Source organism: Cupressus sempervirens, chromosome 9 (genome assembly GCF_028749045.1).
Source record: "Cupressus sempervirens isolate cs-2001-9-10 chromosome 9, ASM2874904v1, whole genome shotgun sequence".
NCBI lineage: Eukaryota > Viridiplantae > Streptophyta > Pinopsida > Cupressales > Cupressaceae > Cupressus > Cupressus sempervirens.
The window spans coordinates 178,944,076-178,957,972 of NC_143126.1; positions in this window are offsets into that span (position 1 = coordinate 178,944,076).

Genomic DNA, 13,897 nt, shown 5'->3' on the forward strand with positions numbered 1-13,897 from the left:
CAACTGCACACTGCATGTTTGGGCCTTTGATATTGATGACACTGACAGATGGTTCAACTTGGGATATGCAACCAATTAAGATACCATAGTCTAAGTATGCTGAGGTATAATTTTGAGACATGTCTCAGTTGTCAGCTTGTTTACCCAGAGCATTGTTAGGTATTTTGACACGAGGGTTTGTAGGTGCCTTTCCTAGGTTGGTGTTATGAGGAGGGAAAGCATTTTGATACATCATTAATCCTGCATTAGGTGATGGTTGTGCCCCCACTGTGATCTCTTTTTGATCAATGAGGTCTTGTACATAATCCTTAAGTTCCATGCATTTAAGAGTAGCATGCCCTTTGACACGATGGAATTTGCAATATTCGTTATCTTTGTACCAGGATGCTCTAGACTGATTGGGTTCCAAGGGTTGCATTTGTGGATATCAAACAAGGTTATCTTTGGCCAATTTTTCAAAGATTATATCAAGAGGTTTCCCCAATGGGGTGTATGTTCGTGGTTACCTCTGAACACAGGGTTTACTACCTGCTACTAGTGTGATAGCATTAGTTTGATTATGAGGAACATGTATTTGCTAATGAGTTTGCATGGGTGGCTGGTGATATGCAAGAGGTTGCTATTGATAAGTTTGTTGTTGGCAAAATGTGGCAGGAACATTGGTAGCCGCCCCAACAATATTGACCTGTCGAGTGTTAGTGGCACCATCTGTCACTGTATTCTTATTTTTGTTCCAATATCAAGTTTTGTCATTGCTTGACCCATGGTCCTGGGTGTTTTCTTTGTACAATCTGATGACACCATCCTTAATGAGGCCTTGTTTAAGGCCCATTCCTTTATCTTTGATGTCCTTGTATGTTTGCAAATAGTTCATAACCATATGATGAGCAAGGCTAGGGTGTGCATTGTTTATGAACATCTTGACAAGATGGCACTCAGGGATGGTGTAAGAGATCCTTGTTGTGAGGATCTGCCAGCATTGCAAGTACTCTGTAAGACTCTCTCCTCCCTTTTGTTTAGTGTGGACAAGGTCCATTATAGATAATTTAGTCTCAATGAGATGGGTATATTGAGCAACAAAGGCCTCAAAAAGTTCTACAAAAGTTTTAATAGTACCTCGAGGGATGCGACAGAACCACTCCAAGGCTACTCCTGCTAGGCTCTTGGAAAAGAGCCGCATGAGGAACACATCATTATAAGCCACCTCCTAAGAATGCATATAGAATTCCTTAACATGTGTGATTGGATCACTCTTCCCCCTAAATTTGTCAAACTTGGGGATCTCGAAATGTTTAGGAAATGGAGTCAATGTGATAGTCCTATCAAAAGGGTATGGGAAATCATTTTCAAATTTGAAATTTTTGGTGTTTGTCCCATCCTTGAGGGCTTTGAGAGTGTTATTCATCTCTTCCCATTCAGACTTTACATGTGGAGGAGCAGGTACCCTCAATCCAGGTGCCCCTAGTGTGGGATATGTGTCAGAATCTGAAGTGTGATATGGAGAACTCTGATGACCATATGGCATCTGTGGAAAAATGGTTTGCATAGCTGGTGGAGTAGATGCTATGGTTTGTTGGGATGTGGGTTGTGCATATTGTTGCATCTGCTGAGGTAGGTGTGGTATATAACTATGAGGTTGCTGCCCTATGAGGTGGTTCTGTGTGGGTGCTTGGGCATACTGCTGATGTGAAGATTGTACCTAGAACTGTGGTAATGAAGGTGATGCATGTGCTATGCTCTAGGAATATATACCATGCCCAATATATGTGGGTTGCATGCCTACTTGAAAGTAGGACTAATTTGGAGAAGGTGCAAGGTAGTTAATTTATAGAAAAGTGTTTACTGTAGAGAACTGCAGTGGCAGTGGATTTGGGCTATTTCCTAGAGGTGGCATGGAGAAATAGTTGGTGAGGGGTGGGAGTGAATAGCTATGTGAAGCAGTGGATGACAGTGTCGAAGGTGCTAATGCGACTACAGTCCTACAGGGAAGACTGATGATAGGTGCTTGTGTCATAGCAAAATTCCAAGGTCCCAAAGGAAAAGTGGCTGAAGAGCTTTAGTTAGTTACAAAGGGGCTGATAGTGATGTTTGGTGGGATGGAGGATGAGGTATTGGACCCTAATGGTGCTATTTGCGTAGCAAATGGACTAGATGCAATATGGGGTGGAAGTGAAAAGGTAGTGTTGCTAGATGCAAATGGAGGATTTGATGGAGCAAAAAAATGGGTGGTGGAAGTAGATGCAAATGGTATACTTGAGGTTGGTTGAGATGTAGTATGCACTAATGGTTGAGTGAGAATGGGATGAGTGTTCTATGGAATGGGAACTGGCACCTAGGTTGAGGGGATATTTGGGTTTGCTGGTTCTACCTGAGGTGGTTGCCATCCAAACAATGGGTGAGTAGGATCTGTTATGTTGATAGGTGGTGGACGTCCAAACTCGAAGACACCAACATTGTCTCATAAGAAATTTTCCATGATGTTTTACTTATTGAGATCTATGATGGCATTTACAATAGTAGCATGACCGAGTTGGTTCATGAAAGCCTCAATATCGATGGATGATCCTAGTTCTTCTAGGATTTGTGGTGGTGGGTCTGATGGTGTCATGGATACCACAGAGTATGGCTGAGCTTGAGATGTGTTACCACTATGACTAGGATCCATGTCTTTTTTCTGTGTGTGCCTACCAAAATGTGTGGTGGGTTGCATGAAAGCATGCTTCTCCTAAATGCAGTGAGGGATGATACTAAGGGTGCTAAAAGGATGTGATGCTAAGTATGTAGATGGAGGATTCTTCTTCAACAACCTAAGATGAGAGGAGATGGTCTAACTTCAAATACTTGAATGGGATAGTGTAATTACTAGATGAGAGACTAAACCTATAAGTGTGTGAGTGTGTGCAAAAAAATGAAGAACCTAATTAGAATGAGTAATAGTAGAGTTGTCAATAAGGCTCATATTAACACCACATTGAGGGTTAGGTTTTGGACTTTGTAGTCCCATTCAGTTTGCAATGCTACTTCAGCTCTGTCTTTCTCAATTTGATCCAATTTAGCAATCCTAGGGTTGGGGGTATGCTTCTTATGTTCTGCTTCAATTTCCTTATAGGCTGGTATTTGAGGAAGCTTATCCTTCTTAAACTTAGTTTTAGGATGTCTTGAGATGAGATACTTCCAAGGATTAAGAATCACAATCATGGGGTTCTTTGGAGGTAGTGACTATGCTAAGTATGCCCTATGCTAGGATTAACCAAGTTTGGCAAACATTCATTAAACAAGTAAAAGATCAAACAATAGATAAGAACAACTAGATAGAATTTTTGATTCACAGAATGTGATACTTGCGCCAAGGAGTGTGTATTTTTTTACAAATGTTTTGAGCAATCACTTCAAGCACATGAACATCCTATATGGTTGGCTACAAAGTTGACAATTGGTTTATCTGGGAAGTCCTCGATATACGCAAGGTACGTGAGGCCCAAATCCTTAGATGAAACCATAAAGATGTCACACAGCCAAGAGGAGCGGTAACCCACTTCTCCTCTTTCACTTCTAAAGGGTATAAAGTTCCTTAAGGCTTAGCTCGAATGAGAAAATCTTGATCCCAAGAGAGGTGTCTTTGGATTCATCTCCCGATCTTTATACTCCACCAGAACGCTGGAGTTGAGGTCATCCCAAGGGGTGATGAAATCCCCAAGCAGGCCTCCTAAAACTTAAACAAGATTTTGGATCCTAATCTTATGCACCCAATATGGCCTCGAAAGATGACAATGGGAGATAAGACTTGGATGATCTTGGGCTAAAAGACAGAATTCTTTCCCAACTGACGCTTAAGTTTTATGATCAAGACTTTTGAAAACACACGTGATTAAGATGCAAAGGTTCAATTCCAATTTGAAATGCACCAACAAAAGAGAAGTGACCAAAGAATGAATACACCAAGAAGATTTAGGGTCAAAAAAAAATAAACTCGCACGCTCGGAGGCCCTTCGCATCAAGTATCGATTGATTTTCCTTAAGGCTTTCAAGATTGAGTGTGATTTTGTTTTAAGTCCAAAATAAAGATGTGTGTAAAAACTTGATTCCAAACGTGCGCTCGAAGGCCCTCCATGTCAAGATTTGTTCAATTTTTATGTCCCAAATGAAGTGTTATCGATTTAATCTAAATTTTTGGACATTCAAGAAATCTTATAAGTTAAGACAAAACCTCAAAAGCTATTTAAGTAGAATTCAATTATGGAACACTTAACACTCTCTTAGGTAGACCCATCCCCATATATGGTGTTGATATTGCAACCAATGGTTAGAGTGATGGGTGATTAAAGAGGGTGAGTCCAATGAAAAACTACTTAATTTGATTTTAGTTGCTTTGTTTTTAACTTAACCAATTTCGTAAGTGTTCAAAAATTAAATTTTCCTAAGTTGCATGCAAAAGGAAGATTTGTTTGTTATTTTTTTTAAAGCACCAAAATGAAGTGTTTGATTTGTACCTAGTGATTATGCAAACAAGTCAATTTTTCCTAACTTAGAAGCATTCAAGACAATGACTAAACACAACAACCAAATAAAGGCAACCTTCCCATAGTGAAAAGGCAAGAAATAGTGTTCCTGCAAGGGTACCCGCATTCCCGCAGGATGGTTCGCGATCCCACTGGAGTTCCTATTCATGGGAATGATAGGAAAGACTGTAAAAAAATATGAGCCAAAAACTCAGGAGCTCTTTTTGACAGAGTGATCCCGTGGGTTTATGCCCTTACAATGTTCCTGCGAGTGGGAAAGACGATCCCGCGGACAACATTTTATTAGAAATTATGAGAAGTTAAGACAAAAAAATAGTCAGCATTCCAGCTAGTAGGAATGAAAATCCCACCATTCTGAGGCACATTCCTGCTGAAAGGTTGGACTGTAGGTTCATTGGTTGGGTTTATGGGCATTTGTGAGTTGATTGGACCTAGTTTGCTAGCATTCTCGCTGGTATTTCTTCATTCTTGGGGCTGCGGGATCACATCCCTGCCAGTTTGATGGCATGTTCTCAAGACTACGAGGTAGCAAACTTGGGGTCATGAGGATGTAAAATGTTTTGTTTTTTGACCATTCATTGGGTGAAATTGAGGACAAGGTTGGGAGCATGTTCTTGAGGGGTTCAATGTGACCCTACAAGAAAAATTAGAAAGTAACACAAAAAAAAGATATTGCCATTAATGTTAGTTTTACATGGTTAGCCAAAACATGAAAAAGCATGTGAAAATAGCATTAAACAATATTAAAACAACCCTTGCGGGGTCCCACCGAGCATGCAAAAATGTGTATGTGAATTTAGTGATGTTAGGAAAACAATGAAGTAAACAAAGCATTCACAAAACCAAACTAACAAAACATATAAAGAGAGACAAAGTGAGGTCCTCAAATGAGAATATGAGCCATGGATAAGCTCTCTCAATGAAGAAGGTCACTTGATATATGAATGTGTCTATTTGATAAGTCTTGTATGCTCAATTGCTTCAATGTAGGAGATGGACAATGGCAAATTGGTAGCCTTGTGAGCTCTCAACTTGGCATTATGAGGGTATGTTGATGGCTTTGTTTCTCAAACTAGCATGATAACTTTACTAAAATGGGTTGTGATAAAATGGCTTGGGAGGGGATCCAATTTATAGGCAAAGGACTTGAGGGATGGAGGGGTAAGATGCAAGGATGGCAAGATGGTGAGGGAGGGCTAGGATGCACTCAAAGGGGAGCACATGGATTGTGCTTGTTTAGCACTAATTAGAGAGTGACACATGTCACAGGAAGAGTGGATGGAGGAAAGGGCATGGATGAGTCAACAAAGGAGGCTCAAGGCTTTAAATGGCCCTCATAAGTGCTTTTAAGATAAATGAATGAGCTTGTAAGAGTCATTCATGGCTTTGCAAGAGCACTTATGGCTTGCTGGTTGGGATATTTTGAAGGGAGACTTTGGTTTGTATTAGGAAAGTCTTAAGCTCATTTAGGATTGTGCAAATGATTATGGGATGGGTTAGGCTTGGGTTAGGATTAGTTTAGGGATGTTAGAGATGTGCAAGTGGATGGTATTGATGAGGGTGGGTGAGTTAGTGGCTAAGCTTAGTTAATATGGGTGAATGGGGTGGATTAGGCAAGATGGAGGATTTAGGATAGTTTAGGGGTTATTAGATTTGAGGGTTTTATTTATTAAAGTGATTTTAATAAATTTGGGATTTGGAATTAGATAGGAGAATAGGATTAATTGATAAATAATGGGTTATTCGATTTATCAATTAGGACTATAGATGATTAATTAAATTAATTAGCTAGGGGATGGAAAAGGATTAAATAGATAGGAATTTAATTAATTATGTCTTCTAAAGATAGCTAAATAGGATTACCAAAGTGATGTAATCAAATTTAGGTGTCTACAAGGAGAAGTCAGGTAGTGATAGAAGATTGTTAGTTGATGGCAAGTACACAAGCCCTAGTATTGCACGTGTGAAGTTTTGTATAGAATGTGAGTTGTAGGTGTTATGGTTATTGTAACTACTTAATTAATTATCTTATTATAATTAATTGATAAACCCTCAAGGGTGACTCAAGGAATTATCATGAAGATATGATATAAAGGAAATATTTTTTCCTTATTTGTAAGTGTGTGAAAAACTATTGAAGTGTGAAGTGCAAAAAGGAGGAGAGTGCATATTGAATGTGTATAAGTGATCCAACAAATTATTGGATGTGATATTTGTGATCTGGTTACAAGATTAGAAGGAGAAGAAGTTTGGTTGATAGGGCATAGAAAGAGGAAGGAATATTATAGTACAATTCTATTATTCTGCAAGGAATAATATAGAGATCATTTGGACAGTGGGTTCATTGGTCTTTCCCTTGAAGTTGTTTGGGCAATGGGTCCAATTATCTTCCACAACTCCTAATAGGCTTAGAATCTTTGAATAGCGATTAAAATTCTTCTAATAGGGACTCATGTATCAATGCATTCGTAGACTCCTAATTAGTTCCTTACTCTAGCAAGGAATATTTATGTTAGTACATCATCTTGTGGATACCATCACCACCAGAGTTTTCCCCTTGATCATGTACTTCCCTAGTTAGCATATCTAGCATTATTGTGTATGAGTATCTTGTTGTGTTTTCTATTTATATTAATCATATGGTTAAGCTTTTTTAAGGTTGATAATTGTGATAATAGTTGGATAAATAATTCACCTGCCCCCCTGCTCGATTATGTTGGCACTCAAAACTGAAGCTTTGATGTTGAGTACCATTCTGTTAAAACAAGTCAAAATTGATCCTACAAGAGCTTTTTATGCATATGTACCTGACTATCACTTTGACACTTATGAGGTGTTTAATGTTTCTAATAGATCTCATTCAACATATGCTTGCATCCCATGATAATAAGTCTCTTCTATCCATTTTCCCCCCCATTCAACCCATTACTAATAACCAATATGATAGATCTTCAATGGGTTTTATTCTTTGATATGTGTTAACACACTTCTAGTTGGGATTAAATCTCATGTTAACTTGGTCTCTTCATGAGCCAAGTTACCTCAATTCATTCATATGATGAGTTGGTTCATTTTTTTTCTTTGGCTGAGTGAGCTCATTTTCCTTCATGTGTCAAGTTGTCAGTTAACATGCATTTTCTGTCAGGGTTAACATTTCGTGCTAACCATTTTTCTATTTGGGAGAGTGACTTTTCTTACTTCTACAAAATTGTGAAATCACATGTTGCCTCCTCCACCATGCATTTGGGAATGTAGCAACCAATAGATTCATGCCACATGGTAGATCCTTCTTGTGTTGGATTTATTTTAATTGAATGATGCTTGTATTTTCACATCATTGCTTGGCCCTCTTTTGAAGATATGATGGCCATTAAATTTTGGAGCATCTTTGCATACGTTAAAGCGTATCTCAACCATCTATTTCACATAAAGGGATCTTGGATCTATAGTTGTCTTTTATTCTTATGTTAAAGATATTTCTTACAGTATTTGGGTTGTCTATTTCAAAATAGAGATCTACATCCATGACTCATCTTATTGGGGGAAAATCAAATTTATTCTACATGGCTCAACTCTGCATTTTTGTAGCAGGTTAACATTGCATGTTATCCCATCATGTATTCTTCAATAGGGATCTTTATCCCACATGGAGAACTAAGAAGTGGCATCTAGGAGTTGGTGAGAAACAAGGTAAAGTGATAAAATCAAATATTAAAATATCTCCAACCTATGTGAATTCTAAATATTTGAAATCTTTTAAATAAATTTGTTATATAATGTAAAGTTTAACCCTTATTAAAAAGTTAAATATTTTCAACATTTAAATGGTCTATTCATGGGCTAGAGCCAAATTTTTGAAGTGCACACAAGAGGGTTAATTTTTATCATAAATGCATAGTGTAGTATACCATTGGAATCATTAGGAGATGGAAATACCAGATCTATAGTCAAAAAATGCACAATATTTTAGTGGTAAGAGCTATAGGTAAATTTGTGATTTTGGGGCATCCTCAATGCAAATGTTGATTTGATGTTTTTAGAGTGGACTAGAATTAGATAAAGCCAAATTTGCATCATATATAATTTCATTGGTAGCTTTGAGGGATGATTTGATTGTTTTAAAGGTAGTTGGAAGCAACGATGTTTTTGCTAACAGTATAGTTGAATTTCATAGTAAAAGCAGAAGTGACAAGCTAAGATCAAATTTGAAGCTCCAACACATTGTATGATGTATATCTAATATTTCTTCAGAGGATATTTTTCTAATTGTTTTGATGGATATATCAGATATTATGTTACATCATTTATGGTTTTAATTGTAGGGAGATGAAGGAAGATTAGTTTCAACAACATCAAAATGAAGACATTTTCAATGGAACACATGTCAATTTTAGATTCCAAATTGTGAAATATCTTCTATTCTATATATCTTTCTTCTTTGTTCATTGTAAAGGTTCTAATTTTGAGATTTTTCTCACTATTGTGAGACCACAAAGGTTCTAGTTCTGGATATTTTTCATTGATGTGTTGCCACTCTATTGGTTCCATCCTGATTATAATTTCCTCCACAACCGCGATAACACATACTCTCAATATTTTCTATGTTATGAACAACAACAATGTAGTTTCTTTGAATAGTTAGTTAATATAGACATCCTTCCATGTATCTTCTGAGTTTTGGCACATACATGTTGTATTGATTTCAAGGAGATTAATACAAGGCTTCATTTTCTTAGTTTCATTCTAATTCTCATCTCCTTTCTTTTTTGTCTACAATGTTTTGTGTTTAAGAACAAATAACTTAAACTCATTTGCAATCCCTTAAGGTTGTATGTCTAGATAGGTTTTCTATTGGAACAAAGAGCCAAGTGGATGCTTATTTACTTTGACAGGGTTGTAGGTTTCACCAAGAGGATTTTACAATAAGTATGAGATGTTTTATGAAGATAGATATCTATTTGTAAGGTGAATGGATAGATTAGATACCTAAATATATGAGAATGTCTCTGGTATCCATGTGTATGTTTTGGCTTAGTTTATGCCCAATGGATAAAGGACTAATCATCTTAGAGGTTACATGTTTTTGTTGTTGCATACCTGGGTTATGCTGATGATTTAATTATTAATCAAATATCTTTCCCCTTTATGTTTAAGAAGTATTTTTTTTCCCTCACTTGGTTTATCAAGTTCATGTGCTCTATTATTGGCCATTTCATGTTCATGAATGCTTGCATAAACATAGAATATTAAAGGGTTTTATTTGTTATCTAGATTCAGTTGTATGCCTTTACACTAGTACCATATAATGAGTCTAAGGTCCACACACCTAGGTCTTGGAAAGCCTGAAGAAGAAGAAGGCATTAGCCTTATAGTTGGCCCAAGATCAGTAGTCAACTGCATCCATTATAGGAATTTTCTAGCCTTAGATTTATTGGTCTATTTTCTTAGTTACTTTTAAATCTTTTAAATTAGGAGCCAACAAAATGGTGACCCTTCTAGGGAAAAACATAATGAAAATACTATAGTAGTAAGGAACTGTGTTAATGATTTGCAAGTTTCTCCTATATTGAAAGTTCGGTTCATAATTTACAAGTGGTAAAAATTTTCAAATCTTTTCTCACTAAATGTGAGAGGTGACTCTAGTCTAAATCTCTGTACTAGTGCATGGTTTATTTCAATATTAGAGGCTTTCAGTATTTGTAGGCAGATCTAGTTTGTTGGAAAAGAAAGGTGTATTTTGGATTTATGGTTTTGTGTGTTGTGTGTATCTATTGTAAGTAGAATTATTTCAAGAATAAATCCTACTATGATTTAATTTTCCTATTGAAGGAAGTGGTGGATCTATAATGGTTTCATATATGGTGTGAGGAAGTTCATGTTAGCACTAGTGCCAAGCCAATAGATTAGTGGTTTTAGCATCAACAATTGAGGTATTTATTTTTTATGATGTTGTTCTTTTCATGAAAGAAAGTGGTATACATATGTGTTCTCCATCAAGTGATTTTCAGCAATAAGAGGAGGAGAATAGTGTGATAAATTTTGTACACTTCATTGTAGTAAGTTTTAGCTTTTTGTATAAAGTTTTGTGAAGTGTTTGAAGAGATTCATTTGGTAGAAGATTATAAGCCTACTACAAAATTTTACAAATCAGAATTATTGTTGATGAGTGTCAAGGCTTTGAAGAATGAAAAGTTTCCTTTCATTAAGTATATAGCCAATTAGTGATGTTTATAGATCTTTTTCTACCAAGAGATAAATTTCATTATCCTTTGATGGTATCTATGGTTTCCCAAATGTCATTCCTAATGATATTAAATTTTTTTTCTTAAATTTAATGGGAACCATACTATTCCAGCTAGTCATCATGTTCACATTTTTAGTGACTTAATGGGAGACTATGAGATTTCTCATGAGGATGTGCACATGAAATTATTTGTCCAAACTTTAGAAGGTGATGCTAGATATTGGTTTTCCTCTTTACTAGCATGTTCTATTTCATCTTGGGGTGAGTTGCATTCAACTTTAATGGAGCAATTTGGAGAAAGGGTAAGCATATCTGATTCATATAATAATTTTTTAAGGACTCATATTGAGAATGGTGAACTTATTCCTACTTTAAATATCAAATTTACAAGAACTTTGAATGAGATTCCTGATAAATGTAGACTAGATGATCAAGTGAGTCTAATAGTTTATCTTGACGCATAGATGAGTTGTTGTTTGATGGATAAAGAGCCCAAGACTTTGTATCAGGCATTCATGATAGCAATAGAAATTGAAAACAATGAAAGGTATGGACTAACTAGGAGTCATTTATCTAAGGGTGTTTTCCTACATAATGAAGTGAAAAATGAAGAGCAGTATCATGTTGAGTATTTAAATATAGATCAGTGTATATGCTTACCTGCTATTGTAGATAATCTTATAAACAATTCAGAATGAAAAACATGTGAAGTTGAAGTTGAATTCTCTTTGTTTCAAAGGAGATATGATCTTGTTCTTTTTGAACAAAGTGCACATGTTGGTAGTACTTCAGCAGTAGAGTTTAAGGTTGATTCACTAGCTAAGTTATATATGATAGATTTAATTTCAGTTGTTGCTTCTCCTATTGATGATTTTTTTTGTGTTGAGAATGTAACTAATCATGAAGTTGCAAGGGATTCATCTCAGCTTTATGTGGGTAAAGATGCTGAAAGTTGTGTTTCAAGTGATGTGAATAATGTTCCTAATCTGGTATATAATGAAGAGGCATCATATGAAGAAGATAATGAGAGTGGTTACTTGAATCAAAGTGAGGAAAATGATATTACATGTTCATCTTCATATGAGTCTGATGCAGAGTGGAAAGAAGAGAGCAATGAGGAAAGTGAATTTCTTTATTAAAGTAAAAGTATTGTTTCTTCTTCTAGATCTAAAAATGAATGTGAAATTCCATTTTTGAGTTGTATAAACTAGCATGTAGTTGAAAGTTTTGGAGAGAAATTGTGTGTACAATATGAGGACAGAAATTATTTACAAAGATCAATTACCTAGTTTTGTGGATGAATGCCATGGGGTTGTATGTAGTTGTAATCATCAGTATATAAGTAATTCTAAAATTATTGTAGAAACACCTATTGGTGGGCAAGTCACTTGAATCATCATAGTGATGATGATGTAAGTAATATTGATTTATATTTTGCATGCTTAGTTGATAAAGTGGATGTTGTGTCTTCAAGTAATGATGATGATGATTATGTTTTTTTCTCTTCACATGCAAAATTTTTTCATGGCAATGATGTTGGAAATGGTTTCAAGGTTTTCACTAATCCATTATATAGTGAAGAGTTTGATGTTGATGAACACATCACTTGTTGTAATGTTTACAAAGGAGCTCAACATGGAATTATCAACCCGCTTTTTGAGGAACACATGAAATGTTTAGATTTTGTTGATCTTGAGCTTGATGGTGATATGTTATCTTGTTGCTTCCATAAATCAAATTATTCTTCTTCTAAGTGTGATAAATATTATAATGATGATATAGCATTTTCTGATGATGATGGCAAGGTGTTAGATAATATTGTTATTGAAAATCTGCCTACACCTTGCAAGGAATTTTATGATGAATTCTCTAATATGACTGATCCATTTGGTGATTGTAAAGAATCAATGGAGAGCCCTAGATTAGTTTCAGTCATTAATAAGGATAATATTGGTGAGTATAAATCTAAATAGTTATTTGAATACCAACCAACTATACATAAAGATACACAATTTTAAGGTGTTTCTCATTTTTAATCCCAAGTTGAGTACAAAATTTTCAAATTCAAATTTGATAGCATGCATAATTCATCTATTGAAGATAGTTATTAGTTTGATCATAGTATATTTGATCTTTCTAACCCCTATTTTTTCATCATAAACATTATGTTAACGATGTTCCTAGTATGCACTATGAAAGTTAGGAAAGTTATTTTGTTTTTCCAATTGAGCTAGTTGAAAATCATAAATGAAAATCATGTGTTTGATAGAGGTAAGAAGTTTTGAGAAGTTAAATTGGTCTTCTTCCTCTAGAGATCTAAATCCTTATCATGTCCACAAAGGGCATACACCCTATTCATCTAATTTTTCACAGTATAGAAATTTTTTGAAAATTTGGGTGAAAAATCATTTAAGTCTTTGAATTAAGCAGATTAGGGTTTTCATTCCTCTTATTTTTCAAATTTTTAGTTTACCCTAGTCATGCCATATTTCATGTGTTGTCTTTTCCTTTTAAATTCTCAAGGTTTGTCTCTCAGCTCATCCATTAAAATACCCTAAGTGTGAAAAACCCTAGGTCTCTTTTTAAATTTTTGAAAAGATTTGTAGAGCGCTTAAAATTTTCCCTGTATGGCCTTATGGTGTAGGGTTTCACATAAGAGTGGAATACTTTCTTCCTCATGTTTCTGTGGTCATGTTTCATAATGCAATGAAAGAGTTTAAAGGATTTCATGTTCTACGCATATACGAGTAAACAGTTGAACGAAAGGGCGAAGAGGTATTGAGTTATGATTTACGCATATATGTTTTAATGGATAGCATAAGGGCATAATACCCTAGCATGGCGTAAAGCATGATCTAAAAGGGTACATGAAAGGTTTTACGATTCTATGGGTAAAAGGATTCTATAAGAATGAAAGTAAAGTTCAAATATGATTACGTGCATAGGCTTTTTGAGCTCATTAACAATCGTAAAGCCATGTTTTAGCAATAAAAGTGTCGAGTGGGACCTATTGAGTTATTAGATGGGCCCTGGTGCAAATGAATCAAATGAAGAGATGACATTAATGTCAGATGGGCCCAGCCCGCATGGCATACAACTTAAGGTCTAAATTTTGCATGTGCGCAAAATCAAC